The sequence below is a fragment of the Phyllobates terribilis genome, unplaced genomic scaffold (genome assembly GCF_046119375.1).
Source record: "Phyllobates terribilis strain yellow unplaced genomic scaffold, ASM4611937v1 Scaffold_3__8_contigs__length_932513732, whole genome shotgun sequence".
NCBI lineage: Eukaryota > Metazoa > Chordata > Amphibia > Anura > Dendrobatidae > Phyllobates > Phyllobates terribilis.
This window is the reverse complement of record NW_027362763.1, coordinates 82,126,744-82,146,532: the sequence shown is the minus strand read 5'-3', so window position 1 is coordinate 82,146,532 and position 19,789 is coordinate 82,126,744.

Sequence of the window (19,789 nt, the reverse complement as noted above, 5' to 3'; positions counted from 1 at the left end):
CTGTGACATCACTGTGTTTATTATCCCTGTACTGTAACATCACTATGTGCATTATCTATGTACTGTGACCTCACTATGTGCATTATCTCTTTACTGTGACATCACTATGTGTATTGTCTCTGTAACGTGACATCACTGTGTTTATTATCTCTCTACTTTGACCTCACTATGTGCATTATCTCTGTACTGTGACCTCACTATGTGCATTATCTATGTAACGTTACCTCACTATGTGTATTATTTCTGTAATGTGACATCACTGTATTTATTATCTCTGTAATGTGACATCACTATGTGCATTATCTCTGTACTGTGACATCACTGTGTTTATAATCTCTGTACTGTGACCTCACTATGTGTTTTATCTCTGTAATGTGACATCACTGTGTTTATTATCTCTCTACTGTGACCTCACTATGTGCATTATCTCTGTACTGTGACCTCACTATGTGCATTATCTATGTAATGTGACCTCACTATGTGTATTATCTCTGTACTGTGACCTCACTATGTGCATTATCTATGTACTGTGACCTCACTATGTGCATTATCTCTGTGCTGTGACATCACTATGTGCATTATCTCTGTGCTGTGACATCACTGTGTTTATTATCTCTCTACTGTGACCTCACTATGTGCATTATCTCTGTACTGTGACCTCACTATGTGCATTATCAATGTACTGTGACATCACTCTGTGCATTATCTCTGTGCTGTGACATCACTGTGTTTATTATCTCTCTACTGTGACCTCACTATGTACATTATCTCTGTACTGTGACCTCACTATGTGCATTATCAATGTACTTTGACATCACTATGTGAATTATCTCTGTAATGTGACATCACTGTGTTTATAATCTCTGTACTGTGACCTCACTATGTGTTTTATCTCTGTAATGTGACATCACTGTGTTTATTATCTCTCTACTGTGACCTCACTATGTGCATTATCTCTGTACTGTGACCTCACTATGTGCATTATCTATGTAATGTGACCTCACTATGTGTATTATCTCTGTACTATGACCTCACTATGTGCATTATCTATGTACTGTGACCTCACTATGTGCGTTATCTATGTACTGTGACATCACTATGTGCATTATCTCTCTACTGTGACCACACTATTTGCGTTATCTATGTACTGTGACCTCACTATGTGCATTATCTATGTACTGTGACATCACTATGTGCATTATCTATGTACTGTGACATCACTATGTGTATTATCTCTCTAATGTGACATCACTGTGTTTACTATCTCTCTACTGTGACCTCACTATGTGCATTATCTCTGTACTGTGACCTCACTATGTGCATTATCAATGTACTGTGACATCACTATGTGCAATATCTCTGTGCTGTGACATCACTGTGTTTATTATCTCTCTACTGTGACCTCACTATGTACATTATCTCTGTACTGTGACCTCACTATGTGCATTATCAATGTACTTTGACATCACTATGTGTATTATCTCTGTAATGTGACATCACTGTGTTTATTATCTCTCTACTGTGACCTCACTATTTGCATTATCTCTATACTGTGACATCACTATGTGTATTATCTCTGTAATGTGACATCACTGTGTTTATTATCTCTGTACTGTGACATCACTATGTGTATTATCTCTGTAATGTGACATCACGTGTTTATTATCTCTCTACTGTGACATCAATATGTGTATTATCTCTGTACTGTGACCTCACTATGTGCATTATCTCTGTACTATGACCTCACTATGTGCATTATCTCTTTACTGTGACATCACTATGTGTATTGTCTCTGTAACGTGACATCACTGTGTTTATTATCTCTCTACTGTGACCTCACTATGTGCATTATCTCTGTACTGTGACCTAACTATGTGCATTATCTATGTAACGTTACCTCACTATGTGTATTATCTCTGTAATGTGACATCACTGTATTTATTGTCTCTGTAATGTGACATCACTATGAGCATTATCTCTGTACTGTGACCTCACTATGTGCATTATCTCTGTACTGTGACATTACTATATGCATTATCTATGCACTGTGACCTCACTATGTGCATTATCTATGTACTGTGACATCACTATGTGTATTATCTCTGTAATGTGATATCACTGTGTTTATTATCTCTCTACTGTGACCTCACTATGTGCATTATCTCTGTAATGTGACATCACTGTATTTATTATCTCTGTAATGTGACCTCACTATGTGCATTATCTCTGCACTGTGACATCACTATGTGCATTATCTATGTACTGTGACATCACTATGTTCTTTATCTCTGTACTGTGACCTCACTATGTGCGTTATGTATGTACTGTGACCTCACTATGTGCATTATCTATGTACTGTGACCTCACTATGTGTATTATCTCTGTAATGTGACATCACTGTGTTTATTATCTCTCTACTGTGACCTCACTATGTGCATTATCTCTGTACTGTGACCTCACTATGTGCATTATCTATGTAATGTTACCTCACTATGTGTATTATCTCTGTAATGTGACATCACTGTATTTATTATCTCTGTAATGTGACATCACTATGTGCATTATCTCTGTACTGTGGCATCACTATGTGCATTATCTATGTACTGTGACCTCACTATGTGCATTATCTCTGTATTGTGACATCACTATGTGCATTATCTATTTACTGTGACCTCACTATGTGCATTATCTATGTACTGTGACATCACTATGTGCATTATCTCTGTACTGTGACCTCACTATGTGCATTATCTATGTACTGTGACCTCACTATGTGCATTATCTATGTACTGTGACATCACTATGTGCATTATCTATGTACTGTTACATCACTATGTGTATTATCTCTGTACTGTGACATCACTATGTGCATTATCTATGTACTATGACATCACTATGTGCATTATCTCTGTACTGTGACATCACTAGGTGTATTATCTCTGTACTGTGACATCACTATGTGCATTATCTATGTACTGTGACATCACTATGTGTATTATCTCTGTACTGTGACATCACTATGTGCATTATCTATTTACTGTGACCTCACTATGTGCATTATCTATGTACTGTGACATCACTATGTGCATTATCTCTGTACTGTGACCTCACTATGTGCATTATCTATGTACTGTGACCTCACTATGTGCATTATCTATGTACTGTGACATCACTATGTGCATTATCTATGTACTGTGACATCACTATGTGTATTATCTCTGTACTGTGACATCACTATGTGCATTATCTATGTACTATGACATCACTATGTGCATTATCTCTGTACTGTGACCTCACTATGTGCGTTATCTATGTACTGTGACCTCACTATGTGCATTATCTATGTACTGTGATATCACTATGTGTATTATCTCTGTAATGTGATATCACTGTGTTTATTATCTCTCTACTGTGACCTCACTATGTGCATTATCTCTGTAATGTGACATCACTGTATTTATTATCTCTGTAATGTGACATCACTATGTGCATTATCTCTGTACTGTGACCTCACTATGTGCATTATCCCTGTACTGTGACCTCACTATGTGCATTATCTTTGTACTCTGACCTCACTATGTGCATTATCTATGTACTGTAACCTCACTATGTGTATTATCTCTGTAATGTGACACCACTGTGTCTATTATCTCTCTAATGTGACCTCACTATGTGCATTATCTCTGTACTGTGACCTCACTATGTGCATTATCTCTGTAGTGTGACCTCACTATTTGCATTATCTCTGTACTCTGACCTCACTATGTGCATTATCTATGTACTGTGACCTCACTATGTGCATTATCTCAGTAGTGTGACCTCACTATTTGCATTATCTCTGTACTCTGACCTCACTATGTGCATTATCTATGTACTGTGACCTCACTATGTGCATTATCTATGTACTGTGACATCACTATGTGTATTATCTCTGTACTGTGACATCACTATGTGCATTATCTATGTACTGTGACCTCACTATGTGCATTATCTCTGTATTGTGACATCACTATGTGCATTATCTATTTACTGTGACCTCACTATGTGCATTATCTATGTACTGTGACATCACTATGTGCATTATCTCTGTACTGTGACCTTACTATGTGCATTATCTATGTACTGTGACCTCACTATGTGCATTATCTATGTACTGTGACATCACTATGTGCATTATCTATGTACTGTGACATCACTATGTGTATTATCTCTGTACTGTGACATCACTATGTGCATTATCTATGTACTATGACATCACTATGTGCATTATCTCTGTACTGTGACCTCACTATGTGCGTTATCTATGTACTGTGACCTCACTATGTGCATTATCTATGTACTGTGATATCACTATGTGTATTATCTCTGTAATGTGATATCACTGTGTTTATTATCTCTCTACTGTGACCTCACTATGTGCATTATCTCTGTAATGTGACATCAGTGTATTTATTATCTCTGTAATGTGACATCACTATGTGCATTATCTCTGTACTGTGACCTCACTATGTGCATTATCCCTGTACTGTGACCTCACTATGTGCATTATCCCTGTACTGTGACCTCACTATGTGCATTATCTATGTACTGTGATATCACTATGTGTATTATCTCTGTAATGTGACACCACTGTGTCTATTATCTCTCTAATGTGACCTCACTATGTGCATTATCTCTGTACTGTGACCTCACTATGTGCATTATCTCTGTAGTGTGACCTCACTATTTGCATTATCTCTGTACTCTGACCTCACTATGTGCATTATCTATGTACTGTGACCTCACTATGTGCATTATCTCAGTAGTGTGACCCCACTATTTGCATTATCTCTGTACTCTGACCTCACTATGTGCATTATCTATGTACTGTGACCTCACTATGTGCATTATCTATGTACTGTAACATCACTATTTGTATTATCCCTGTAATGTGACATCACTGTGTTTATTATCTCTCTACTGTGACCTCACTATGTGCATTATCTTTGTACTGTGACCTCACTATGTGTATTATCTCTGTAATGTGACATCACTGTATTTATTATCTCTGTACTGTGACCTCACTACGTGCATTATCTCTGTACTGTGACCTAACTATGTGCATTATCTATGTAATGTGACCTCACTATGTGTATTATCTCTGTGCTATGACCTCACTATGTGAATTATCTATGTACTGTGACCTCACTATGTGCATTATCTATGTACTGTGACATCACTATGTGCATTATCTATGTACTGTGACCTCACTATGTGCATTATCTCTGTAGTGTGACCTCACTATGTGCATTATCTCTGTACTGTGACCTCACTATGTGCATTATCTATGTACTGTGACCTCACTATGTGCATTATCAATGTACTGTGACATCACTATGTGCATTATCTCTGTGCTGTGACATCACTGTGTTTATTATCTCTCTACTGTGACCTCACTATGTACATTATCTCTGTACTGTGACCTCACTATGTGCATTATCAATGTACTTTGACATCACTATGTGAATTATCTCTGTAATGTGACATCACTGTGTTTATAATCTCTGTACTGTGACCTCACTATGTGTTTTATCTCTGTAATGTGACATCACTGTGTTTATTATCTCTCTACTGTGACCTCACTATGTGCATTATCTCTGTACTGTGACCTCACTATGTGCATTATCTATGTAATGTGACCTCACTATGTGTATTATCTCTGTACTGTGACCTCACTATGTGCATTATCTATGTACTGTGACCTCACTATGTGCGTTATCTATGTACTGTGACATCACTATGTGCATTATCTCTCTACTGTGACCACACTATTTGCGTTATCTATGTACTGTGACCTCACTATGTGCATTATCTAGGTACTGTGACATCACTATGTGCATTATCTATGTACTGTGACATCACTATGTGTATTATCTCTCTAATGTGACATCACTGTGTTTATTATCTCTCTACTGTGACCTCACTATGTGCATTATCTCTGTACTGTGACCTCACTATGTGCATTATCAATGTACTGTGAAATCACTATGTGCATTATCTCTGTGCTGTGACATCACTGTGTTTATTATCTCTCTACTGTGACCTCACTATGTACATTATCTCTGTACTGTGACCTCACTATGTGCATTATCAATGTACTTTGACATCACTATGTGTATTATCTCTGTAATGTGACATCACTGTGTTTATTATCTCTCTACTGTGACCTCACTATTTGCATTATCTCTATACTGTGACATCACTATGTGTATTATCTCTGTAATGTGACATCACTGTGTTTATTATCTCTGTACTGTGACATCACTATGTGTATTATCTCTGTAATGTGACATCACGTGTTTATTATCTCTCTACTGTGACATCAATATGTGTATTATCTCTGTAATGTGACATCTCTGTGTTTATTTTCTCTCTACTGTGACCTCACTATGTGCATTATCTCTGTACTGTGACCTCACTATGTGCATTATCTATGTACTGTGACCTCACTATGTGCATTATCTATGTACTGTGACCTCACTATGTGCATTATCTCTTTACTGTGACATCACTATGTGTATTGTCTCTGTAACGTGACATCACTGTGTTTATTATCTCTCTACTGTGACCTCACTATGTGCATTATCTCTGTACTGTGACCTAACTATGTGCATTATCTATGTAACGTTACCTCACTATGTGTATTATCTCTGTAATGTGACATCACTGTATTTATTGTCTCTGTAATGTGACATCACTATGAGCATTATCTCTGTACTGTGACCTCACTATGTGCATTATCTCTGTACTGTGACATTACTATATGCATTATCTATGTACTGTGACATCACTATGTGCATTATCTATGTACTGTGACTCACTATGTGCATTATCTATGTACTGTGACATCACTATGTGTATTATCTCTGTAATGTGACATCACTGTATTTATTATCTCTGTAATGTGACATCACTATGTGCATTATCTATGTACTGTGACCTCACTATGTGCATTATCTATGTACTGTGACCTCACTATGTGTATTATCTCTGTAATGTGACATCACTGTGTTTATTATCTCTCTACTGTGACCTCACTATGTGCATTATCTCTGTACTGTGACCTCACTATGTGCATTATCTCTGTACTGTGACCCCACTACGTGCAATATCTCTGTACTGTGACCTCACTATGTGCATTATCTATGTACTGTGACATCACTATGTTCTTTATCTCTGTACTGTGACCTCACTATGTGCGTTATGTATGTACTGTGACCTCACTATGTGCATTATCTATGTACTGTGACCTCACTATGTGTATTATCTCTGTAATGTGACATCACTGTGTTTATTATCTCTCTACTGTGACCTCACTATGTGCATTATCTCTGTACTGTGACCTCACTATGTGCATTATCTATGTAATGTTACCTCACTATGTGTATTATCTCTGTAATGTGACATCACTGTATTTATTATCTCTGTAATGTGACATCACTATGTGCATTATCTATTTACTGTGACCTCACTATGTGCATTATCTATGTACTGTGACATCACTATGTGCATTATCTCTGTACTGTGACCTCACTATGTGCATTATCTATGTACTGTGACCTCACTATGTGCATTATCTATGTACTGTGACATCACTATGTGCATTATCTATGTACTGTGACATCACTATGTGTATTATCTCTGTACTGTGACATCACTATGTGCATTATCTATGTACTATGACATCACTATGTGCATTATCTCTGTACTGTGACATCACTAGGTGTATTATCTCTGTACTGTGACATCACTATGTGCATTATCTATGTACTGTGACATCACTATGTGTATTATCTCTGTACTGTGACATCACTATGTGCATTATCTATGTACTGTGACCTCACTATGTGCATTATCTCTGTATTGTGACATCACTATGTGCATTATCTATTTACTGTGACCTCACTATGTGCATTATCTATGTACTGTGACATCACTATGTGCATTATCTCTGTACTGTGACCTCACTATGTGCATTATCTATGTACTGTGACCTCACTATGTGCATTATCTATGTACTGTGACATCACTATGTGCATTATCTATGTACTGTGACATCACTATGTGTATTATCTCTGTACTGTGACATCACTATGTGCATTATCTATGTACTATGACATCACTATGTGCATTATCCCTGTACTGTGACCTCACTATGTGCGTTATCTATGTACTGTGACCTCACTATGTGCATTATCTATGTACTGTGATATCACTATGTGTATTATCTCTGTAATGTGATATCACTGTGTTTATTATCTCTCTACTGTGACCTCACTATGTGCATTATCTCTGTAATGTGACATCACTGTATTTATTATCTCTGTAATGTGACATCACTATGTGCATTATCTCTGTACTGTGACCTCACTATGTGCATTATCCCTGTACTGTGACCTCACTATGTGCATTATCTTTGTACTCTGACCTCACTATGTGCATTATCTATGTACTGTAACCTCACTATGTGTATTATCTCTGTAATGTGACACCACTGTGTCTATTATCTCTCTAATGTGACCTCACTATGTGCATTATCTCTGTACTGTGACCTGACTATGTGCATTATCTCTGTAGTGTGACCTCACTATTTGCATTATCTCTGTACTCTGACCTCACTATGTGCATTATCTATGTACTGTGACCTCACTATGTGCATTATCTATGTACTGTGACCTCACTATGTGCATTATCTATGTACTGTGACCTCACTATGTGCATTATCTATGTACTGTGACCTCACTATGTGCATTATCTCAGTAGTGTGACCTCACTATTTGCATTATCTCTGTACTCTGACCTCACTATGTGCATTATCTATGTACTGTGACCTCACTATGTGCATTATCTATGTACTGTGACCTCACTATGTGCATTATCTATGTACTGTGACATCACTATGTGTATTATCTCTGTACTGTGACATTACTATGTGCATTATCTATGTACTGTGACCTCACTATGTGCATTATCTCTGTATTGTGACATCACTATGTGCATTATCTATTTACTGTGACCTCACTATGTGCATTATCTATGTACTGTGACATCACTATGTGCATTATCTCTGTACTGTGACCTCACTATGTGCATTATCTATGTACTGTGACCTCACTATGTGCATTATCTATGTACTGTGACATCACTATGTGCATTATCTATGTACTGTGACATCACTATGTGTATTATCTCTGTACTGTGACATCACTATGTGCATTATCTATGTACTATGACATCACTATGTGCATTATCTCTGTACTGTGACCTCACTATGTGCGTTATCTATGTACTGTGACCTCACTATGTGCATTATCTATGTACTGTGATATCACTATGTGTATTATCTCTGTAATGTGATATCACTGTGTTTATTATCTCTCTACTGTGACCTCACTATGTGCATTATCTCTGTAATGTGACATCAGTGTATTTATTATCTCTGTAATGTGACATCACTATGTGCATTATCTCTGTACTGTGACCTCACTATGTGCATTATCCCTGTACTGTGACCTCACTATGTGCATTATCTTTGTACTCTGACCTCACTATGTGCATTATCTATGTACTGTAACCTCACTATGTGTATTATCTCTGTAATGTGACACCACTGTGTCTATTATCTCTCTAATGTGACCTCACTATGTGCATTATCTCTGTACTGTGACCTCACTATGTGCATTATCTCTGTAGTGTGACCTCACTATTTGGATTATCTCTGTACTCTGACCTCACTATGTGCATTATCTATGTACTGTGACCTCACTATGTGCATTATCTCAGTAGTGTGACCTCACTATTTGCATTATCTCTGTACTCTGACCTCACTATGTGCATTATCTATGTACTGTGACCTCACTATGTGCATTATCTATGTACTGTGACCTCACTATGTGCATTATCTCTGTAATGTGACATCACTGTATTTATTATCTCTGTAATGTGACATCACTATGTGCATTATCTCTGTACTGTGACCTAACTATGTGCATTATCTATGTAATGTGACCTCACTATGTGTATTTTCTCTGTGCTATGACCTCACTATGTGCATTATCTATGTACTGTGACCTCACTATGTGCATTATCTATGTACTGTGACATTACTATGTGCATTATCTATGTACTGTGACCTCACTATGTGCATTATCTCTGTAGTGTGACCTCACTATGTGCATTATCTCTGTACTGTGACCTCACTAGGTGCATTATCTCTGTACTCTGACCTCACTATGTGCATTATCTATGTACTGTGACCTCACTATGTGCATTATCAATGTACTGTGACATCACTATGTGCATTATCTCTGTGCTGTGACATCACTGTGTTTATTATCTCTCTACTGTGACCTCACTATGTACATTATCTCTGTACTGTGACCTCACTATGTGCATTATCAATGTACTTTGACATCACTATGTGAATTATCTCTGTAATGTGACATCACTGTGTTTATAATCTCTGTACTGTGACCTCACTATGTGTTTTATCTCTGTAATGTGACATCACTGTGTTTATTATCTCTCTACTGTGACCTCACTATGTGCATTATCTCTGTACTGTGACCTCACTATGTGCATTATCTATGTAATGTGACCTCACTATGTGTATTATCTCTGTACTGTGACCTCACTATGTGCATTATCTATGTACTGTGACCTCACTATGTGCGTTATCTATGTACTGTGACATCACTATGTGCATTATCTCTCTACTGTGACCACACTATTTGCGTTATCTATGTACTGTGACCTCACTATGTGCATTATCTAGGTACTGTGACATCACTATGTGCATTATCTATGTACTGTGACATCACTATGTGTATTATCTCTCTAATGTGACATCACTGTGTTTATTATCTCTCTACTGTGACCTCACTATGTGCATTATCTCTGTACTGTGACCTCACTATGTGCATTATCAATGTACTGTGACATCACTATGTGCATTATCTCTGTGCTGTGACATCACTGTGTTTATTATCTCTCTACTGTGACCTCACTATGTACATTATCTCTGTACTGTGACCTCACTATGTGCATTATCAATGTACTTTGACATCACTATGTGTATTATCTCTGTAATGTGACATCACTGTGTTTATTATCTCTCTACTGTGACCTCACTATTTGCATTATCTCTGTACTGTGACCTCACTATGTGCATTATCTATGTACTGTGACATCACTATGTGTATTATCTCTGTAATGTGACATCACTGTGTTTATTATCTCTGTACTGTGACATCACTATGTGTATTATCTCTGTAATGTGACATCACGTGTTTATTATCTCTCTACTGTGACATCAATATGTGTATTATCTCTGTAATGTGACATCTCTGTGTTTATTTTCTCTCTACTGTGACCTCACTATGTGCATTATCTCTGTAATGTGACATCACTATGTGCATTATCTCTGTACTGTGACCTCACTATGTGCATTATCTATGTACTGTGACCTCACTATGTGCATTATCTATGTACTGTGACCTCACTATGTGCATTATCTCTTTACTGTGACATCACTATGTGTATTGTCTCTGTAACGTGACATCACTGTGTTTATTATCTCTCTACTGTGACCTCACTATGTGCATTATCTATGTAACGTTACCTCACTATGTGTATTATCTCTGTAATGTGACATCACTGTATTTATTGTCTCTGTAATGTGACATCACTATGAGCATTATCTCTGTACTGTGACCTCACTATGTGCATTATCTCTGTACTGTGACATTACTATATGCATTATCTATGTACTGTGACATCACTATGTGCATTATCTATGTACTGTGACTCACTATGTGCATTATCTATGTACTGTGACATCACTATGTGTATTATCTCTGTAATGTGACATCACTGTATTTATTATCTCTGTAATGTGACATCACTATGTGCATTATCTCTGTACTGTGACCCCACTACGTGCAATATCTCTGTACTGTGACCTCACTATGTGCATTATCTCTGTACTGTGACATCACTATGTTCTTTATCTCTGTACTGTGACCTCACTATGTGCGTTATGTATGTACTGTGACCTCACTATGTGCATTATCTATGTACTGTGACCTCACTATGTGTATTATCTCTGTAATGTGACATCACTGTGTTTATTATCTCTCTACTGTGACCTCACTATGTGCATTATCTCTGTACTGTGACCTCACTATGTGCATTATCTCTGTACTGTGACCCCACTACGTGCAATATCTCTGTACTGTGACCTCACTATGTGCATTATCTATGTACTGTGACATCACTATGTTCTTTATCTCTGTACTGTGACCTCACTATGTGCGTTATGTATGTACTGTGACCTCACTATGTGCATTATCTATGTACTGTGACCTCACTATGTGTATTATCTCTGTAATGTGACATCACTGTGTTTATTATCTCTCTACTGTGACCTCACTATGTGCATTATCTCTGTACTGTGACCCCAATACGTGCATTATCTATGTACTGTGACATCACTATGTGCATTATCTCTGTACTGTGACCTCACTATGTGCATTATCTATGTACTGTGACCTCACTATGTGCATTATCTATGTACTGTGACATCACTATGTGCATTATCTATGTACTGTGACATCACTATGTGTATTATCTCTGTACTGTGACATCACTATGTGCATTATCTATGTACTATGACATCACTATGTGCATTATCTCTGTACTGTGACATCACTAGGTGTATTATCTCTGTACTGTGACATTACTATGTGCATTATCTATGTACTGTGACATCACTATGTGTATTATCTCTGTACTGTGACATCACTATGTGCATTATCTATGTACTGTGACCTCACTATGTGCATTATCTCTGTATTGTGACATCACTATGTGCATTATCTATTTACTGTGACCTCACTATGTGCATTATCTATGTACTGTGACATCACTATGTGCATTATCTCTGTACTGTGACCTCACTATGTGCATTATCTATGTACTGTGACCTCACTATGTGCATTATCTATGTACTGTGACATCACTATGTGCATTATCTATGTACTGTGACATCACTATGTGTATTATCTCTGTACTGTGACATCACTATGTGCATTATCTATGTACTATGACATCACTATGTGCATTATCTCTGTACTGTGACCTCACTATGTGCGTTATCTATGTACTGTGACCTCACTATGTGCATTATCTATGTACTGTGATATCACTATGTGTATTATCTCTGTAATGTGATATCACTGTGTTTATTATCTCTCTACTGTGACCTCACTATGTGCATTATCTCTGTAATGTGACATCACTGTATTTATTATCTCTGTAATGTGACATCACTATGTGCATTATCTCTGTACTGTGACCTCACTATGTGCATTATCCCTGTACTGTGACCTCACTATGTGCATTATCTTTGTACTCTGACCTCACTATGTGCATTATCTATGTACTGTAACCTCACTATGTGTATTATCACTGTAATGTGACATCACTATGTGCATTATCTCTGTAGTGTGACCTCACTATTTGCATTATCTCTGTACTCTGACCTCACTATGTGCATTATCTATGTACTGTGACCTCACTATGTGCATTATCTATGTACTGTAACATCACTATTTGTATTATCCCTGTAATGTGACATCACTGTGTTTATTATCTCTCTACTGTGACCTCACTATGTGCATTATCTTTGTACTGTGACCTCACTATGTGTATTATCTCTGTAATGTGACATCACTCTATTTATTATCTCTGTAATGTGACATCACTATGTGCATTATCTCTGTACTGTGACCTCACTACGTGCATTATCTCTGTACTGTGACCTAACTATGTGCATTATCTATGTAATGTGACCTCACTATGTGTATTATCTCTGTGCTATGACCTCACTATGTGCATTATCTATGTACTGTGACCTCACTATGTGCATTATCTATGTACTGTGACATCACTATGTGCATTATCTATGTACTGTGACCTCACTATGTGCATTATCTCTGTAGTGTGACCTCACTATGTGCATTATCTCTGTACTGTGACCTCACTATGTGCATTATCTCTGTACTCTGACCTCACTATGTGCATTATCTATGTACTGTGACATCACTATGTGTATTATCTCTGTAATGTGACATCACTCTGTTTATTATCTCTGTACTGTGACCTCACTATTTGTATTATCTCTGTAATGTGACATCACTGTGTTAATTATCTCTCTACTGTGACCTCACTATGTGCATTATCTCTGTACTGTGACCTCACTATGTGCATTATCTATGTAATGTGACCTCACTATGTGTATTATCTCTCTAATGTGACATCACTGTGTTTATTATCTCTGTAATGTGACATCACTATGTGCATTATCTCTGTACTGTGACATCACTATGTGCATTATCTATGTACTATGACATCACTATGTGCATTATCTCTGTACTGTGACATCACTAGGTGTATTATCTCTGTACTGTGACATCACTATGTGCATTATCTATGTACTGTGACATCACTATGTGTATTATCTCTGTACTGTGACATCACTATGTGCATTATCTATTTACTGTGACCTCACTATGTGCATTATCTATGTACTGTGACATCACTATGTGCATTATCTCTGTACTGTGACCTCACTATGTGCATTATCTATGTACTGTGACCTCACTATGTGCATTATCTATGTACTGTGACATCACTATGTGCATTATCTATGTACTGTGACATCACTATGTGTATTATCTCTGTACTGTGACATCACTATGTGCATTATCTATGTACTATGACATCACTATGTGCATTATCTCTGTACTGTGACCTCACTATGTGCGTTATCTATGTACTGTGACCTCACTATGTGCATTATCTATGTACTGTGATATCACTATGTGTATTATCTCTGTAATGTGATATCACTGTGGTTATTATCTCTCTACTGTGACCTCACTATGTGCATTATCTCTGTAATGTGACATCACTGTATTTATTATCTCTGTAATGTGACATCACTATGTGCATTATCTCTGTACTGTGACCTCACTATGTGCATTATCCCTGTACTGTGACCTCACTATGTGCATTATCTTTGTACTCTGACCTCACTATGTGCATTATCTATGTACTGTAACCTCACTATGTGTATTATCTCTGTAATGTGACATCACTGTGTCTATTATCTCTCTAATGTGACCTCACTATGTGCATTATCTCTGTACTGTGACCTCACTATGTGCATTATCTATGTACTGTGACCTCACTATGTGCATTATCTATGTACTGTAACATCACTATTTGTATTATCCCTGTAATGTGACATCACTGTGTTTATTATCTCTCTACTGTGACCTCACTATGTGCATTATCTTTGTACTGTGACCTCACTATGTGTATTATCTCTGTAATGTGACATCACTGTATTTATTATCTCTGTAATGTGACATCACTATGTGCATTATCTCTGTACTGTGACCTCACTACGTGCATTATCTCTGTACTGTGACCTAACTATGTGCATTATCTATGTAATGTGACCTCACTATGTGTATTATCTCTGTGCTATGACCTCACTATGTGCATTATCTATGTACTGTGACCTCACTATGTGCATTATCTATGTACTGTGACATCACTATGTGCATTATCTATGCACTGTGACCTCACTATGTGCATTATCTCTGTAGTGTGACCTCACTATGTGCATTATCTCTGTACTGTGACCTCACTATGTGCATTATCTCTGTACTCTGACCTCACTATGTGCATTATCTATGTACTGTGACATCACTATGTGTATTATCTCTGTAATGTGACATCACTCTGTTTATTATCTCTGTACTGTGACCTCACTATTTGTATTATCTCTGTAATGTGACATCACTGTGTTTATTATCTCTCTACTGTGACCTCACTATGTGCATTATCTCTGTACTGTGACCTCACTATGTGCATTATCTATGTAATGTGACCTCACTATGTGTATTATCTCTCTAATGTGACATCACTGTGTTTATTATCTCTGTAATGTGACATCACTATGTGCATTATCTCTGTACTGTGACATCACTATGTGCATTATCTATGTACTGTGACCTCACTATGTGCATTATCTATGTACTGTGACATCACTATGTGCATTATCTCTATACTGTGACCTCACTATGTGCGTTATCTATGTACTGTGACCTGACTATGTGCATTATCTATGTACTGTGACATCACTATGTGCATGATCTATATACTGTGACATCACTATGTGTATTATCTCTCTAATGTGACATCACTGTGTTTATTATCTCTCTACTGTGACCTCACTATGTGCATTATCTCTGCACTGTGACCTCACTATTTGCATTATCTATGTACTGTGACCTCACTATGTGCATTATCTATGTACTGTGACATCACTATGTGCATTATCTCTGTGCTGTGACATTACTATGTGTATTATCTCTGTAATGTGACATCACTGTGTTTATTATCTCTCTACTGTGACCTCACTATTTGCATTATATCTATACTGTGATATCACTATGTGTGTTATCTTTGTACTGTGACATCACTATGTGCATTATCAATGTATTGTGACCTCACTATGCATTATCTCTGTACTGTGACCTCACTATGTGCATTATATATGTACTGTGACCTCACTATGTGCATTATCTATGTAATGTGACATCACTGTGTTTATTTTCTCACTACTGTGACCTCACTATGTGTATTATCTCTGTACTGTGACCTCACTATGTGCATTATATATGTACTGTGACCTCACTATGTGCATTATCTATGTACTGTGACCTCACTATGTGCATTATCTATGTACTGTGACCTCACTATGTGCATTATCTATGTACTGTGACCTCACTATGTGCATTATCTCTGTACTGTGACATCACTATGTGTATTATCTCTGTAACGTGACATCACTGTGCTTATTATCTCTGTACTGTGACCTCACTATGTGCATTATCTATGTAATGTGACCTCACTATGTGCATTATCTATGTACTGTGACATAACTATGTGCATTATCTATGTACTGTGACATCACTATGTGCATTATCTCTGTACTGTGACCTCACTATGTGCATTATCTAGGTACTGTGACCTCACTATGTGCATTATCTCTGTACTGTGACATCACTATGTGCATTATCTATTTACTGTGACCTCGCTATGTGCATTATCTATGTACTGTGACATCACTATATGCATTATCTCTGTACTCTGACCTCTCTATGTACGTTATCTATGTACTGTGACCTCACTATGTGCATTATCTATGTACTGTGACATCACTATGTGCATTATCTATGTACTGTGACATCACTATGTGTATTATCTCTGTAATGTGACATCACTATGTGTATTTTCTCTGTAACGTGACATCACTGTGCTTATTATCTCTGTACTGTGATATCACTATGTCTATTATCTCTGTAATGTGACATCACTGTGTTTATTATCTCTCTACTGTGACCTCACTATGTGCATTATCTCTGTACTGTGACATCACTATGTGTATTATCTCTGTAATGTGACATCACTGTATTTATTATCTCTGTAATGTGACATCACTATGTGCATTATCTCTGTACTGTGGCATCACTATGTGCATTATCTATGTACTGTGACCTCACTATGTGCATTATCTCTGTATTGTGACATCACTATGTGCATTATCTATTTACTGTGACCTCACTATGTGCATTATCTATGTACTGTGACCTCACTATGTGCATTATCTATGTACTGTGACATCACTATGTGCATTATCTATGTACTGTGACATCACTATGTGTATTATCTCTGTACTGTGACATCACTATGTGCATTATCTATGTACTATGACATCACTATGTGCATTATCTCTGTACTGTGACCTCACTTTGTGCATTATCTATGTACTGTGACCTCACTATGTGCATTATCTATGTACTGTGACATCACTATGTGTATTATCTCTCTACTGTGACCTCACTATGTGCATTATCTCTGTAATGTGACATCACTGTATTTATTATCTCTGTAATGTGACATCACTAAGTGCATTATCTCTGTACTTTGACCTCACTATTTGCATTATCTCTGTACTCTGACCTCATTATGTGCATTATCTATGTACTGTGACATCACTATGTTTATTATCTCTGTACTGTGACATCACTGTGTTTATTATCTCTGTACTGTGACCTCACTATGTGCATTATCTCTGTAATGTGACATCACTGTGTTTATTATCTCTCTACTGTGACCTCACTATGTGCATTATCTATGTACTGTGACCTCACTATGTGCATTATCTCTGTAGTTTGACCTCACTATTTGCATTATCTCTGTACTCTGACCTCACTATGTGCATTATCTATGTACTGTGACCTCACTATGTGCATTATCTCAGTAGTGTGACCTCACTATTTGCATTATCTCTGTACTCTGACCTCACTATGTGCATTATCTATGTACTGTGACCTCACTATGTGCATTATCTATGTACTGTAACATCACTATTTGTATTATCCCTGTAATGTGACATCACTGTGTTTATTATCTCTCTACTGTGACCTCACTATGTGCATTATCTCTGTACTCTGACCTCACTATGTGCATTATCTATGTGCTGTGACCTTACTATGTGTATTATCTCTGTAAGGTGACATCACTGTGTTTATTATCTCTCTACTGTGATCTCACTATGTGCATTATCTCTGTACTCTGACCTCACTATGTGCATTATCTATGTGCTGTGACCTTACTATGTGTATTATCTATGTAATGTGACCTCACTATGTGCATTATCCCTGTGCTATGACCTCACTATGTGCATTATCTATGTACTGTGACCTCACTATGTGCATTATCTATGTACTGTGACATAACTATGTGCATTATCTTTGTACTGTGACATCACTATGTGCATTATCTCTGTAGTGTGACCTCACTATGTGCATTATCTCTGTACTCTGACATCACTATGTGTATTATCTCTGTAATGTGACATCACTCTGTTTATTATCTCTGTACTGTGACCTCACTATTTGTATTATCTCTGTAATGTGACATCACTGTGTTTATTATCTCTCTACTGTGACCTCACTATGTGCATTATCTCTGTACTGTGACCTCACTATGTGCATTATCTATGTAATGTGACCTCACTATGTGCATTATCTATGTACTGTGACATCACTATGTGCGTTATCTCTGTACTGTGACATCACTATGTGCGTTATCTCTGTACTGTGACATCACTATGTGCGTTATCTATGTACTGTGACCTCACTATGTGCATTATCTATGTACTGTGACATCACTATGTGCATTATCTCTGTACTGTGACCTCACTATATGCGTTATCTATGTACTGTGACCTGACTATGTGCATTATCTATGTACTGTGACATCACTATGTGCATGATCTATATACTGTGACATCACTATGTGTATTTTCTCTCTAATGTGACATCACTGTGTTTATTATCTCCCTACTGTGACCTCACTATGTGCATTATCTTTGTACTGTGACCTCACTATGTGCATTATCTATGTACTGTGACCTCACTATGTGCATTATCTATGTACTGTGACATCACTATGTTCATTATCTCTGTGCTGTGACATTACTATGTGTATTATCTCTGTAACGTGACATCACTGTGCTTATTTTCTCACTACTGTGACCTCACTATGTCCATTATCTCTGTACTGTGACCTCACTATGTGCATTATCTATGTACTGTGACCTCATTATGTG